Source organism: Gopherus evgoodei, chromosome 6, assembly GCF_007399415.2.
Source record: "Gopherus evgoodei ecotype Sinaloan lineage chromosome 6, rGopEvg1_v1.p, whole genome shotgun sequence".
Classification (NCBI taxonomy): domain Eukaryota; kingdom Metazoa; phylum Chordata; order Testudines; family Testudinidae; genus Gopherus; species Gopherus evgoodei.
In genome coordinates, this window is record NC_044327.1 from 61,660,634 (window position 1) to 61,677,022 (window position 16,389).

The 16,389-nt window shown below is 47.5% G+C and overlaps 1 protein-coding gene across 1 annotated transcript in view; it reads left to right on the plus strand.

Annotated features, from left to right (window-relative positions):
* The window catches only part of DTWD2 (DTW domain containing 2), a 170,328-nt gene that overhangs the window by 70,661 nt on the left and 83,278 nt on the right, over window positions 1-16,389 (plus strand). The gene's annotated exons all lie outside the window — the stretch shown is intronic.

Sequence of the window (16,389 nt, forward strand, 5' to 3'; positions counted from 1 at the left end):
GTGCGTATTTTTGGTAACATTCTTTCTGTTAGCTGTGTGTTAACACATGGCAGTTTTTTCACGTTTATTTTTTGATACTCTGAAATTTTGGACAAGATTGTCACATTAGTATTGTCTTTCATCCTCATTGGATGAAGCTAATTTTTTATCAACAAACTTCTGGTGCAAATGCTTGTGAGATTTTGTTGCATAAATGTTCCCTGGAAGGCAGCAAAAAAGGGTATGAATACTGATGAAACAAATTCATTTAAAATTCAAATGAATATTTGGGGAAGCTTTTTGCAGAATTCACTGAGGTCTACTGAGCAGAGATGCTATAAGTCAATTCAGAATGTTTTTATTAGTCTTGTAGGGTAATAAGCATTTAAATTACCTAAGAACTTTCAGTGTATGGGAAAACTGCACTTTCCTCCAGTTAAAGCAGAAAATGCAATCACTTTTCATGGTGACGTGCACTGGATGTATTGTTTCCAATGCAGTCTGCTTTTGGTAAAGCAAATTTCTTTGTGTCCCAAGTGCAATTTTTCACCCTTTCTCAGTTCAAAAACCAGCATTTTGCTCTAATTTAAAACAAATAATAATAATAATAAAAAAAACTTTTTGGTAGAGACAAAACATGGAAAACTTTAGCCCCAAAAGTGAAAGGTTTTGAAAATTTAGGAACATTTTAAAACAAAAGAATAGAACTGTTTAGCACTCATAACTGTTGTAGCCTTTATTTCAGTTGAATTGTAGTTCTATGCTAAAACACTGTTCCTAGTAAGTCAGTCCATCTCCTGTGTTGCTAGAGTTGTAAGATCAACAGGATAAAAGTCACCCTTAGTGATTCTCTTAGGTTGGGAAGAGGGAATACAGTGACTACACAGGCAGTCACAAGTAATTTTGTCTGTATTATGTTACATTCACACATACATGTACAAAACCATGCAATAGCCAATGCTGTATTCATACTCACCTATTACAGAGAGTCAGGTTCATCTCTCAACAGGTCGTCATCAGTGGAGGGGGAGAGAGTCTTCCTGACTTCGTTCTTCCCTGATGGTATAAGAACCACAGTCTAGAACTGAGAGCTGTGAAGCTACCAGTCAGCTGATATCTCCAGACTGCCACCCAGCAGCAAATGTAACCAGCTTGCTGTCCCTTCCCAAGACCTGCTGTAGACACAGCCCATGGGAAGTTCCACCTCATGGATTTGACAGAGAGCAGCCTCATAGATCCTTATTGGCTCCCTGCCCTTTATAAACCCACTGAGTGTTCCAGAAAGTTTCCAGGTAACAGTGTGGATCTCCTGTACCTGCCATGGCCATTCCTGGCATTGACCTTGGCTTGATTTGGACTTTGCTTCCTGACTCGAACCTAAAACCTGACTTGGACTCTGACCCTTTGTATTGACCCTGGCCTGGAACCTGACTAAAAACTCCTCTCCTACTCCCAGCCTCAGGTTTTCCTCCTGCTCTGACCCGTGGCCCTTACTGCCATTGGTGGGATCCTGACAGATGGGTTTTTTTCTGATGGGGTCTTAGTACCCTGTCCATAGCAGCAAACCCTTTTTATCCTGTGTTATGACCACATCTACCATCCTATGTATATGCGTGATGGTTCCAACCCTCTTTTATTTCGGTCCTTCCATATCTCATACATTTTGGGATGCCCTGCTTTTCATAGGTGGTTCTCTTAGTTCCCCTTAATCTCATTAGTATCTATGTAAACATGTTCCCATGGTAACCTGTGGGGAGAGCAAAACTTCCCACACTGATGTTAGAGTCAGGTGTCTTGCAGTCTAGATGGGTACATTTGCAATATATTTTCCCAAACATCACCTACTGGCATTTTCTTTATAATAATCTTATAACTTTACTTTTACAGGGTTATTTCTGGGTAAGCTACTTATGTCAACTCTTCTTAGGCCTAAGGCCTAGTATGGCTAAGCTGAAATCGTACAGGTCTCAGCCTGTAGGCCGTGCATTACAACCTTATCTTTCTTATATGTCTAATACTCCTATGATCCTATCCTACTTCTATCTATACCTATACTTGCAACTTAAATCTATTCATCACACACTGATTACACATGAAATAGCATACATGTTAATCCCAACAATATATCACAATTCAATAATAAAGTGATCTAATTGGCTACATTATATTACATGTTACCTCTATAGTTATTTGATCCATATGCAAATGGATGAGCATTTTGTGCTGTAAAATACATTGTCAGCAGTAAAACACCCACATCGTTGCAAAAAGTCTCAAAAGAGATACACAAGGTAAAGGTGACAGAGTTGTACCCAGCTGATTGTGGGAGGTGAAGACAAATGGTAAAGGAAGGTGAGTACACCTCTACCTCGATATAATGCTGTCCTCGGGAGCCAAAAAATCTTACCGCGTTATAGGTGAAACCGCGTTATATCGAACTTGCTTTGATCCGCCAGAGTGTGCAGCCCCAGCCACCTGGAGCACTGCTTTACCGCGTTTTATCCGAATTTGTGTTATATCGGGTCGTGTTATATCGGGGTAGAGGTGTATAAGGTTAATCTCTGACAGCATTTTCTACCTATATAAATAGTGTTTAAATGATACTAGTCACCAATACAAACAGTCTACTCACTTCATAATACTTTTCTCTGGAGCTAAATATTTTGAGCATTTAAAAGAGTGATTCCTAAAACAAAGTAATAGTGAGTTTTAATTATAGAATATCAGGCTTGGAAGGGACCTCAAGAGGTCATCTAGCCTAACCCCCTGCTCAAGGCAGGACCAATCCCCAGACACATTTTTGCCCCAGATTCCTAAATGGCCCCCTCAAGGACTGAGCTCACAACCCTGGGTTTAGCAGGCCAATACTCAAACCACTTGGAATGACCTTCTTGCTCTTTAAAGTCTTTCCCAGTGGTCTGGACTCTGTAGTCCATTGTATACAGTTTTTGTAGTTGGCGTATTTAGTTATGAGTTAGTATTAGTGTAGGTAGTGTAAATAGTGGTCCCAGTCAACAAGGGGCATCATCTCAGGCTACCTCCTGCAGTGAGTGGAGGCCATGCCAGTGAATGATCTGAATTTGAGCTTTCTAAAGTGCCTTGGGGAAGCTTACATAAAGGAGAAGTGCAAGTTCTGCAGGAACTTCAGACTGCGCACTCAGAAAGGCAGGGACATTCATCTTAAGACTGCTCATGGAGGTAGCCCTCAGATAATCTGCAGAGCTTTGCTGCTCTGAATCAGCGATCCGAATCAGAATGTTGGCCTCCGTATGAAGTGCTCCACTGGCACTGTGCTCTTCCTGGCATCGTTCTCCATACAGGAAGAATCATAAGAAACAGCGTACCAAGAGAGGGCACTCTCTGATGCTGAAGAGGGACAAGTGGGGAGTAGCTGACAAAGTGAGACCAGTGCTGGGCCACTCATCCTTCCCAGATCCATAGTCGACTCTGACAACTCTGCGTAAGGCATGGAGCCCGGTCTGGGGCCCACCTCTGACTCCTGAGAGTGGTTGTGGCACCTCACGCCTGTGGACAACCTCAACTCCAGAGGCTTTCCAGGCTGCAAATGATTTGATGTGCCTCCCGGTACCGCCCATCTCCAAAGCCCCTTGCCAGCCAGAACTTCCGGGGATAGAAGGATTCAAGGGGTGGGGAGCTCCGACCATTGTGGCACCTTCCAGAGGAAGCCCCTCCATGGCCTCACCACAGCAGTCCCCAAACTGGCATCAGTCAGCACTTTCCCGGCACTGCCTGGAGGCAGAAACGGGTACGGCTCTGCCATGGTCTCCGAGGGAAGAGTCCTCTTTGGAGTCAGAGGGGCAATCCTTCGCCCTGCCAGAAAAGTACTGATACCCAACTTACGCACTGGACTTCGGTACCAGTCCTGCAGCTGGAGCTTGGCCATCGGCCATTGGCCAATGCAGTGGCAATATTGGAACATATGGTGGTTTCCCCTGGTACCGAGACTCCCTTTCCAGCATTCATATTTGGTGGTGTCCAAGAAACAAGCCGCTGACCCCAGCACTGGACTCTGACTCCAGTACTGACCCTGGCACGCAGGTCACTGAAGTAGCCCCAATGAAAGTAGTCCAGGTGGAGAAGAAAGGACCAGCCCCTCTTATGGTGTTAGCCTTCTTTCTCATCATCTCCGGATGAGGCAGTTGCACGTCCTAATAACCCGCTTCTGCCAGATGACTTCAGGGCCTGTTAAGAACTCCTGAAACATGTCACCACAAATTTGTGGCTGGAAACCTAGGAGTAAAGGAGTCCACGCAGAGCCTGATTGCCTCATTGACTGGCAGGGCCACTGTCAGTGTTGGGTTTAGTCAGGGTGCTATGGCAGACCCCTTGGTCTCTGCTGACTACCTCAAAAAGGACAGAGAAGAAGTACTATGTACTGGCCAGTGAGTTTGAATACCTGTACTCATATTCCCTCATCAGGATCCCTTGGTAGTGTCTGCTGCAAACTAGCAGGACAGACAAGGGCAGTTGAGCACCACTTTGAAGAATTAAGAGGCTGGATCTGTTTGGGTGAAAGGTTTATTCCACGGGCAGCCGCCAGTTTTGTGTATCTAACCAGCAGAGTTTTGCTGGGAAAGTATAATTTTAACCTGTGGGACTCAATGGTCAAGTTAAAGATCTCCCGGCCACAGGAGTTGAAGTAGGAGTTCATGTCCATCTTGGAGGAAGGCAAGACGGTGGCCAGGGCCTCTGTCCAGGCAGCTCTGTATGTTGCTGACTCAGCAGCCACAACGATGGTGTCAGCGCTCCCCATGAGGCGCTGTTTGTGGTTCCAATCATCAGGTCTCTCGCATGAGGTTCAGTAGTCCATCCAGGAACTCTGCCTCAAGGGTACCTCTCTATTCTCAGACTCAAGGACCATACTTCGCTCCCTAGGCCTGTTTACGCCCCGGCCTCCAGGAAGCATTTCAGGCCTCATCAGCCTCTCAGGTTTTTGGGGCCTCCCAAGCAGGAACCCTAAAAAGAAAGGGCTATTAATATTCTCAGCCCCTACCTTCTACCTCAGCTTCCCAGTCAGGCTCAAGTAGGTACCCCAGTGGGACCAGGCTGGCCTTTTGAAGGCACACCTGAGGATGACATACCAGACTCAATTCAGGATCCATACCCCCTTTTGGCTTTTGGACTACCTATGTAACATTGTACTGTTGGGTGCTCAATACTGTAACGGTTGGTTATACCCTGCAGTCTTACTCTTTCCTACCCCTGCAACCCCATCCCTCTTCATGGAACCTTCTCATGAGCATATTCTTGGTATAAGTCCTCCTACGTGTGGGGACAATAGAGAAAGTTCCTCGAGACTTGAGACGGAAAAGGTTTTACTCCCAAGATTTTCTAATCCTTAAGGCCAAAGGGGGTCTACAGCACATCTTGGAACTGCATCACCTCAACAAATAGCTCAAGAAAGTGAGGTTCCACATAGTCTCTCCGGCCTTCATCGTTCCCTCCCTAGATCCAGGAGACTGATACGCTGCCCTCAATTTAAAGAATGCTTATTTCCGCATCTCCATCCATAGTCACGAGAGATTACTCAGGTTTGTGGTGGGCCAATGCCACTACCAATTCACCACGCTTTCCTTCAGTCTATCACAGGGGTTCTCAAACTGGGGATTGTGACCCCTCAGAGAATTGCAAGGTTATTACACCCCTAAACCCAGCTTCACTTCCATTTATAATAATAAATATTTTTAAAAGTGTTTTACATTTATAAGGGGCGGTCACACTCATAGGTTTGTGTGAAAGGGGTCACCACTGCAAAAGTTTGAGAACCACTGGTCTATCTGCAGCCTTCAGGTTTCTGCTAAGTGTATGGTGGTAGTTGCAGCCTACCTCAGATGTCGAAGCCTACAAGTCTACCCATACTTTGCTGATTAGCTGATCAAAGGCCACTCTCAGGTTCAGCACAGCATTGGCATAGTACGTGCCATCCTTTGGGCGCTGGATCTGTTAATAAACTAACAGAAATCAACATTGGTCCCAGTGCAGAGAATAGAGTTTATTGGGGCAGTGCTCAACTCCGCCCATGCCAGGGCCTACCTACTGGGGCCAAGTTCCGAACTATGTTGGATCTAGTCACCCGGGTCACAGCTCACCTGCTTATGACCAACCAGGTGTGCCTCAAATTGTTAGGTCACATGGTAGCATGTACCTGCCTGGTGCAGTATGTGCAGCTGCGCCTCAGAACCCTACAAATGTGGCTGGAGTCAGTTTACTCCCTGGGTAGATGCCACTTGCACTCGGTTCTCATGATTCCATCACCTGTCTTAGCTTCTCTGACTTGGTGGAGAGACCCGTGTTCTGTGATGAAGGGGTGTCTTTTGCTGCCCCATATGCAACAGGTACTTTGGTTTTGGATGCGTCAGACATGGGGTGGTAATCCCATCTCGGCAGACTCTGGTCCCAGGAAGAACTCTCCCTGCACATAAATGTCACAGAACTTAGGACAATATGCTTGGCCTGCTGGGCGTTTCTCCCCCAGCTCTTAGGCAAGGTCATGCAGGTCTTGATAGACAATATGGCCTTAATGTTTTATGTCAACAAGCAAGGGGGAGCTTGAGCCTAAGACCTGTGTCAGGAGGCTGTCTGACTGTGGCACTTTTGCATGAAGCATGCCATTCACCTTGAGGCTTCACACCTCCCAGGAGACCGGAATGCATTGGTGGATCACCTCAGCAGGTCCTTTTACTCTTGCCATGAGTGGTCTCTTCACACGAAGGTCACCACTGTTATTTTCCAGAAATGGGGGACTCCCTAGGTGGACCTGTTTTGCCACCAGACGGAACAGGAAATGCCATCAGTTCTGTTCTTCTTCGAGTGCTGTCCCTGTGGGTGCTCCACTCTAGGTGACGGTGCATCCCGGTGCTGTCGATTGGAGATTTTCGGTAGCAGTGCCTGGTTGGGGCGCACGCACCCAGATGGTATCTCCCGTCTAGTTGGAATCTTCCTGAGTGCGTGCGCCCCACACCCTCCTCAGTTCCTTCTCAACCGTCCTCGGCTGAAGACGGGACTTGGGGCAGTGCTACTTTCTCTTCCCTGATATCTATAGGAAACAGTAACAAAGAACATAGAAATAATTATTAATTACTTCCCAGTTGTTTCCCTTCCTTTAGTATAGTTACATAGTTAGTTACTTTGTTTAAAAAAACCCTCAGGCTTGTCCCCCATTGAGACACTCTTCTCTAACTCATAATGCCAGGACCTTCAGGTTTCAAAAGATGCATCTCCTGTCAGGACTCCATGCCACGCTCAGATGACCACTCTCATTGTGTGAAGTGCCTCGGGGACACCCACATCCCCGCAAAGTGCCTCCATTGTGCGAGCCTCAAATCAAGAGCTCCTAGTGACAGGGATCTGCGCCTCAAGATCATCATGATGGAAAAATCCCTGCAGCCGCTGTCAGAGATGGGAAAGGTAGAACCCGCTCCCACACGCTCCCCAGCCAGATCGGAACCGGTGGGGAGCGTTGCTTCACCCTCCCTGGAGCGGAGGCAAGAAGCTCAACAGTCTCACAGACGAGACTCTAACAAGGGTAGGGGGTCTCCGGCGAGATCCCTACCCCTTGTGCTGACAGCCCGAAAGACAGCTGTTTCAACCTCTCCTAATGCCTCAGGAACCGCTCTGACAGAGCTTAGAGGCAGGGACCAGACCTCCCGCGCGGGGAAGGCACCTACTGACTCAGTCCCCTCAGCGCCGCAAACGACTGCGGCGCGGACAACTCACTCCTCTTCGGCACCGAGGAAGGCTACGGCACCGGCACCACGTTCCTTCTCGGCACCGGCAACGGCCGCGGTGCCGGCAGCGCGTTCGTCTCCGACACCCAGAACTGCCACAGCATTTACAGCCTGATCAGTTTCAGCGCTAAAAGCGGCTGCGGTCCCGCCAGCACGCTCTGCCTCAACAACGAAAATAGCTGCGGTGCCGACAGCGCAATCAGCCTCGGCACCGCGAAGAGGGTCGGCACCCAGCCACTCATCTGCCTGCGCACCAGCAGCAGACCCCCTGCAGGGCACCTCTAGGCAAAACACAGCAGGACACTCTCACTGTCGCCGACTAAAGAGCTAGAGCAGAGAGCAGGCTTAGCTCAGCCTAGGGAGCAGGAGCAACAGCTTCTCACTCCAAGTGACCTTTTAGTGCCACCTGAGCCACATTCTCCGCTCCTAGATACAGAAGACTCCTTTCTTGACCTGCCACTTTCTCCACCTGAACTGGCTTTCATCGATGGTGACCTTGAGCTACGGCAGTAAGCGGAGTTCTCCCCTCCTGCTTCACCTTCACAGGCACCTTTACCACCTCCGGTCATGGCTCAAGCTCAGCAGCCTCAGTTTCTCTATGTCCCCCCCCCCCCCCCCCCGTCGGCGATGCCTGGGTTCTCCTACCCCATGCCTTTGCTGCAGTGGTACCCGTGGCAGAATCCTCCTACCAATCATCTTCCATCGGTGCCTCAATCTCCTGCTCCATCCACTTCCAGGGTGCCTGAGCCCCCTCCTCAGCCTGGGAGCTATGCACCATATCCTGACTCACCGACCCCTAACTCTCCATTAGCCTCAGATGAAGCCATCCTCCCTCCACCTCCACAGACCGTGGACGACTGCAAACAATTTCAAGATCTTTTTAGGAGGGTTACACTTAGTCAGGATATCCCCTTAGAAGAGGTTCAGGAGACTCAGCACAAACTCTTGAAAATCCTTCAACCGTCTGCGCCCTCGAAAATCGCGCTCCCTATAAACGAAGCACTCATGGAACCTGCTGACACTCTCTGGCAAACCCCAGCTTCCCTGGTACCAACTTGTAAGAAGGTCAAATGTAAATACGACATTCCTGCAAAGGACGCAGACTTCCTTTTTTCTCATCCACCACCGAACTCTCTTGTCATTGACGCAGTTGCACAGCGCACCAAACAGTCACAATATTGACCCACCCCGCAAGACAAGGACCTTAGATGCCTTGATGTCCTGGGCTGCAAGGTTTATACATCCTCTACACTACAATTCAGGATTGCAAACTATTATGCTCTCCTCGCCAGCTATGAGTTTGATAATTAGAATAAGCTTTTCGAATTTGCCTCATCCCAGAGGACAGAAGAGCAGACTTCAAATCAATCCTGTCTGAGGGACAACTGATCTCCAGAATGGTCCTACAGGTGTCCGCAGACACAGCAGCCCGTACCACTGCAAGTGCTGTGGTTATGCGCAGATCCTCCTGGCTCTCTGCGTCAGGCATTCCTAAAGAGCTCCAGACCAAAGTGGAGGATCTCTCCTTTGATAAGGAAAAACTTCTCGAAAAAAACTGATGAACTCCTCCACACCATGAAAGACTCGAGAGCGACACTCCGCACCCTGGGCATTCACCCATCACTTCTCAGAAGACAACGATACCAACCCTACCAAAGACCACGCATACATCAGTACTATTGCCCTCAATCCAGACCATACAACATAACTAGAAATCATACTAGACCTCCCAAACGCAGACAAAATCAAAATCAACCCACCACCTTCCGGCCACCAGGCAATAAACAACAGTTTTGAAGCTGTAGTCGAGGGTCTGCACGACCACCTCTTGATTCCACCACTTGTCCATTTGGTCACCGCCTCCAGTATTTCCAACATGCTTGGCAGCGGATTACACAGGACCGCTGGGTCCTTGAAATAGTTCAGACTGGTTACTCCATCCCGTTCATATCCTACCCTCCTACCCTTTCCCCTTCCCCGTCCCTTTTCAGGGACCCCTTTCACGAACAGTTACTTCGCACAGAAGTGGCACACCTTCTGCAACTAGGCGCAGTGGAACCTGTGCCGACGCAACACCAAGGGACAGGGTTCTACTCCCATTACTTTCTAACGTAGAAGAAAACCGGGGGACGGAGGTTTATACTAGACCTATGCCGACTGAACAAATTTGTGAGGACACAACGATTCAAGATGGTCACACTGGGCACAATAATACCTGCATTGGATCAAGGGGACTGGTTCACAGCCCTCGACCTACAAGATGCTTACTTCCATATATCAATACATCCAGCTCATAGACGCTTCCTACGATTCACAATCGGTCAGGATCATTTCCAATACAGAGTTCTCCCTTTCGGACTCTCCACAGCTCCAAGAGTTTTTTTCCAAGACCCTAGCCACACTTTCCCCTACCTGGACGATTGCCTCATCAGGGGCGACTCCTATGGCGAGACACTTCAAGCCACACTCTTCGCTATCTCCATTTTTCACAGCCTAGGCCTCCAAATAAACATCCAAAAATCTACCGTGATACCCACACAACAGATCAAATTCATTGGAGCTCGTCTCAACTCAAACCAGAGCAGGGCTTCGCTCCTGTACAACAGATTCCTCACTATCACGCAGCTCATACGTACGCTCTCTATTCGTCCCAGGACGCAAGCAAGAATCTGCCTACAGCTCCTTGGTCACATGACAGCTACCACCTTCGTGGTCCAACACGCCAGGCTATATATGAGATGCCTCCAAGGTTGGCTCAACTCCAGTTTCAAACCCAGCAGACATCCCTTAGGGATGCTTCTAACTCCTCCACCTCATGTTATAAGTTCTCTAAAATGGTGGACAAGTCCAGAAAACCTCTGCACAGGAGTTTCCTTCCAGCAACGATCCCCAACGCTCGTGCTCACCACAGACGCTTCCCTGATTGGCTGGGGAGAGCATCTAGGGGAACACAGGGCGCAAGGCCGGTGGTCTGCATCAGAGACACATCTACACATAAATCTCTTAGAGCTCAGAGCAGTGAGGAGAGCATGCCTTCACTTTCTTCCCCTCATAAAAAACAAATACCTGTGAGTCTTAACAGACAACATAGCATGTATGTATTACATAAACAGACAAGGGGGAGCACGATCACATTCCCTCTGCATGGAAGCCATTCGACCATGGAATTGGTGCATACGACATCGAATACAGATCATTGCTTCCTACCTACCAGACTGTCACAACACTACTACCGACGCACTCAGCAGACACATCTCGACGGAACATGAATGGGAACTGCACCCTGCAGTACTCCAACAGCTTTTCTCCCACTGGGGCACGCCGTCAATAGACCTCTTTGCCATGACCCGAAAGAGAAAATGCCCCCTTTTTTGCTCCAGGGCGGGACTCGGGAATGCATCCTTAGGGGATGCATTCCTCATCCCATGGGACAACTATTTCCTGTACGCCTTCCCACCTAGCCCTCTAATACACAGGGTTCTTAGGAAGATCGTGGACGACAAGGCCCAGGTCATCCTTATTGCCCCAGCTTGGCCAAGACAGACGTGGTACCCCTACCTTCTCCGCATGTCCTCCCATCACCCATGGGCTCTCCCCAACAGGCCAGACCTCCTTTACTAGGACAACGGACGAGTCCTTCACCCCCAGCTCCAAAGGCTCCACCTCACAGCCTGGTTCCTTCATGGTTCCAAACCCGTGAACTAGCCTGTTCCGAGCAGGTCCAATACGTCCTTCTGCACAGCCGGAGAGACTCCACTTGTAAAACCTACCTTCAGAAGTGGAGACATTTCGCTCTTTGGTGCTTGCATAAACATTTCTCACCCCATAATGTGACCCTCCCTAACATTCTAGACTACCTCCTGAAACTAAAACAGGACGGACTCTCGCTCAGCTCCATCAAAGTGCACCTGGCAGCACTTACCACCTTCCATGACCTATTGGATGGGTACTCACTCTTTACACACCCCACCATTAAACGCTTTCTCTGGCCTGTAAAATCTTTACCCTGAAATTCATCCAACAGTGGCTACATGGAATCTTAACCTCGTTCTTCATGCTCTCATGAAACCTTCATATGAGCCATTGGCTACCTCCTCTCACCTCCATATGTCCATCAAGGTGGCTTTCCTAGTTGCCATAACATCAGCGAGGAGAGCTGGTGAAATGAGTGCCCTCATGGTCCACCCTCCCTACACAATCTTCTCCAAGAATAAAGTCACTTTGAGACCACATCCTAAATTTCTTCCTAAGGTGGTGTCAGCCTTCCACCTCAACCAGCCTATATACCTACCTACTTTCTATCCCAAACCTCACAAAACTCCACAGGATGCAACCCTGCATACTCTCGACATGAGGAGAGCAATTGCCTTTTATTTAGAACAGACTAAACCATTTCGCAAGTCTCCACGACTCTTCGTTTTCATTGCCAAAAGATCAAAGGGCACGGCCATCTCTAAACAACGTCTATCCAAGTGGATCTCTGACTCCATCAGATCCTGTTAACGGGTGAAGAATCTTCAACCGCCCGACAACATTAGAACTCATTCCACTAGAGCCATGTTGGCATCCATTGCCTTCTTACACAACGTTCCCATTCCTGATAGCTGCAAGGTGGCTACATGGTCATCTGAACGCACATTTGCAAAACACTATGCTCTCACACAAGACACCTCGGCAGATGCAATAGTGGGCCATACAGTACTATCTTCAGTACTCACTGCCGCATCTCCAAAGTCCCACTAACTATAGTGGGTACTGCTACACATTTACCTAGAGTGGAACACCCACAGGGACAGCCCTCGAAGAAGAAGATCTTGCAGTAGGTAGATCTCAGCAGTAACTGAGGTTCTTCGAGATGTGTGTCCCTGTGAGTGCTCCACTCCCCGCCCTCCTCCCCTCAACTTCGGAGTACTAATCGGATGCTCCACAGTAGAGAAGGAACTGAGGAGGGTGTGGGGCGCACGCACTCAGGAAAATTCCAACTAGACGGGAGATACCATCTGGGTGCGTGCGCCCCAACCAGGCACTGCTACCGAAAATCTCTGATCGACAGCGCCGGGACGCACCATCACCTAGAGTGGAGCACCCACAGGGACACACATCTCGAAGAACCGCAAGGTGAGTAACTTTCTCTTCTATGTGCGAGCTCAGCAAGGGCTCCCTTTCCCATGCCTTTCTGCTCTCCTGGACAGATGGCCTGTTGTGCGCCTTACCACTGATCCTTTTGGTTCGCAAAGTCCTCCTAAAGATCAAGAGGTACAAGGTGAAGGTTATCATGATAACTCTGGCATGGCTGTGCCAGCATTGGTTTGGCATGCTCCTGGACCTCTCAGTGGCAGCTGCACTAGTGCTCCCACCCTGTCTGGACTTGGTTTTGCAAAACCATAGTTGGTTGCTTCACCCAGACCTCATCTCCCTACACCTGTGGCATGGCTGCTGCATGGCTGAACCCTGAGAAGTGGGCCAACTCAAATCAGTCTTGCTAAGTAGCAGAAAACATTCCACCAAGTAGCGACCTACTGGGCTAAGTAGAAATGTTTCACTTATTGGGTCTTGCAAACAGAATCTTTTTCTATCTCCAGTCTTCCCAGCAGTCCATCTTGGACTACCTGCTCCACCTGAAACAGCATGGTCTGGCTGTATTGTCTGCTAAGGTTCATTTGGCAGCCATCTCGGCCTTCCATCCTCCAGTATAGTGCAGATTAGTCTTCTCCCATGAGATGACAGTCAGGTTCCTCAAAGGTTTGGAAAGACTCTGCCTGCAGGTTCGTAGCCCAGTTCCCCCATGGGACTTAAACCTGGTCCTGTCAAAGCTCATGGGAGCCCCCCTTGGAGCCATTGGCATCTTGTTTCTTCTTGCTACTGTCTTGGAAGGTCACCTTTCTGGTGGTGATCACTTTGGCCAGAAGGGTCTACGAGATCAAAGCCCTGACATCAAAACCCCCTTATATGGTATTCTTCAAGGACAAGGTCCAGCTCTGCCCCAGCCCGAACTTCCTACCAAATGTAGTGTCGGAATTCCATAGCAACCAGGATATTTTTCTGCTTATTTTTCCTCACAGCACTGATGAGGAATGTTAGACGTGAGGTGGGCCCTGGCCTTCTATATCGAGAAGACTAAGCCCTTCTGAAAGACTATGCAACTTTTTGTAACAGTAGCAGAAAGGATGAAAGGACTTCCAATGTCATCCCAAAGCATCTCATCCTGAACAACTGCCTGCATCTGAGTTTGCCAAGAGCAGGCAAGGGTTCTGCTTCTGGCCATTGTGACAGCTCATTCAACGAGAGCCAGGCTTTGTCAGCAGAGTTCCTCACTGACATGCCAATCCAGGACATCTGGACAGCCTCAATATGGTCGTCATTTCATACCTTCTGTGTCCTACTATTCCATCACCCAGCAGGCCCACGATGATGCAAGTTTCAGGAGAGCAGTATTGCAATCCGCCCATCCAGGAACTCTAAGCCCACCTTCAGGGGTACTGCTTATGAGTCACCTAGCATGGAATGGACATGAGCAACCATTTGAAGAAGGAAAAAAATGGTTACTTACCTTTCGTAACTGTTTGTTCTTCAAGATGTGTTGCTCATGTCCATTCCGTGACCCACACTCCTACCTATCTGTCGGAGTTACCAGCAAGAAAGAACTGAGGGAGTGCTGAGCTGGCAGCACCCTTTATACAGGCTCATGTGCACAGGGCTCCAAGAGACTTTAGGGCCAGTCCTCTGAATACCACTAAGGGGAAAAAGAAATCTCAGGCACATCTCAAAGAACAACATTTGTGAAAGATTAGTAACCATTTTTCCAAATGAAGAGGTAAAATAATCTCTCTATTCCTACTCAAGATTCCCCTCTGTATTCATCCATAGATAGTGTTAACCCTTTTGGTCACAGTATTGTACCGTTCATCTGATTATCTACCACAACCTCCAAATCTTTTTTTTTTTTTCCCCTTAAAGCAAACTTTTTAAAGAAAGGTGACAGTTTTCTTCTGTTTATCAGTTCCACAAGTGTGGAGTTCTTATTTTGACGCAAATCTGCAATCACAGCTCGTATGAGAATAGATTACAATTTAATGTCATGAACTAGTCCAAGTGATCTGATCCCATAACTGAGTTAAAAGGACATTTGCTCAGTTGACCTGTAAACCTTTTTAGTACTTTATGAAAATTCTACAGTGACTAGCACCTTGATGTAATTTTCTGAGGTATATCTTTTTGTATTGGTTTCATTTTCAAGTTTTACTTTGTTTTCTTCTCAGATGGAGAAATGTCCCTGATTGTGTTTACTAGGCACTTCAGTACTAGAAATAAATAATATAACTTGTATGTGTAATATTTGCACTATTGTGAACACACATGATATTTTTCATACAATCTATCTGTGTTTAGTTTGTGCATATCATGAGAAGTCACCTACTACAGCACAGGCCCAACCAGGAAAATAACACAACATTACTGGCCATCATCTACAGCCCCCAGCTAAAACCTCTCGAACGCATCAATGATCTACAGCCTATCCTGGAAAATGATCCCCCTCTCATAGGCCTTGGGAGGGAGGCTAATCCTCGCTTACAGACAGCCCCCCCAACTTGAAGCAAATACTCACCAGCAACTACACACTACATCACAGAAACACTAACCCAGGAACCAATCCCTGTAACAAACCTCATTGCCTTCTCAGTCCTCCTATCTACTCTAGCGACACCATCATAGGACCCAGCCAAACCAGCCACACCATCAGAGGCTCATTCATCTGCACATCTGCTAATGTGATATATGCCATCATGTGCTAGCAGTGCCCTCTGCCATGTACATTGGCCAAACCAAACAGTGTCAATGTAAAAGGATAAATGGACACAAATCAAATGGTAACATACAAATGGTAACATATACAAGCCAGTAGGAGAGCACTTCAGTCTCCCTGGACACTCAGTAATAGATTTAAAAGTAGCCATTCTTCAACAAAAACTTCCAAAACAGACTTCAAAGAGAAACAGCAGAGCTTCAATTCATTTGCAAACTTAACACCATCAATTTGGGCTTGAATAGGGACTGGGAGTGGTTAGCTCACTACAATAGCGATTTTGCCTCTCTTGATATTGACACCTCCTCATCCCAATTACTGGAAGCGGGCCATATCCACCCTGACTAAATTGGCCTTCAACATTGGTTCTCCACTTGTAAAGTAATTCCCTTCTCTTCATGGACCAATACATATTTATGCCTATATCTGTAATTTTCACTCCAGGCATCTGAAGAAATGGGTTTTCTACCCATGAAAGATTATGCCCAAATAAATTTATTAGTCTAAGGTGCCAGCAGACTCCTCGTTTTTGTGCATATGATGAGTTTTTCCATGATTTATGTTCCTGTTCAGAAAGTATACAGGCAAGGTATTCAATATTAAATAATGTGAGGTCACTTTTTGATATGTCCATGTTCGATTAAAGTTCACTGAACGTTGACAGTGCTAAAATTGCAATGCTCTTTTGGGAGACATTTTTTTTTTTATGGGCAGATTCCATATGGAATCCTCTGCGCCAGAAGTATTCTAGAATAATATGACTGAACTTCTGGAGGATTATGAAGGTGTGGTAGCACTACTGAGTGACTTTGGTATAGACAGGAATAGAAATGGGGAACACAGTACCCATTTTCACAC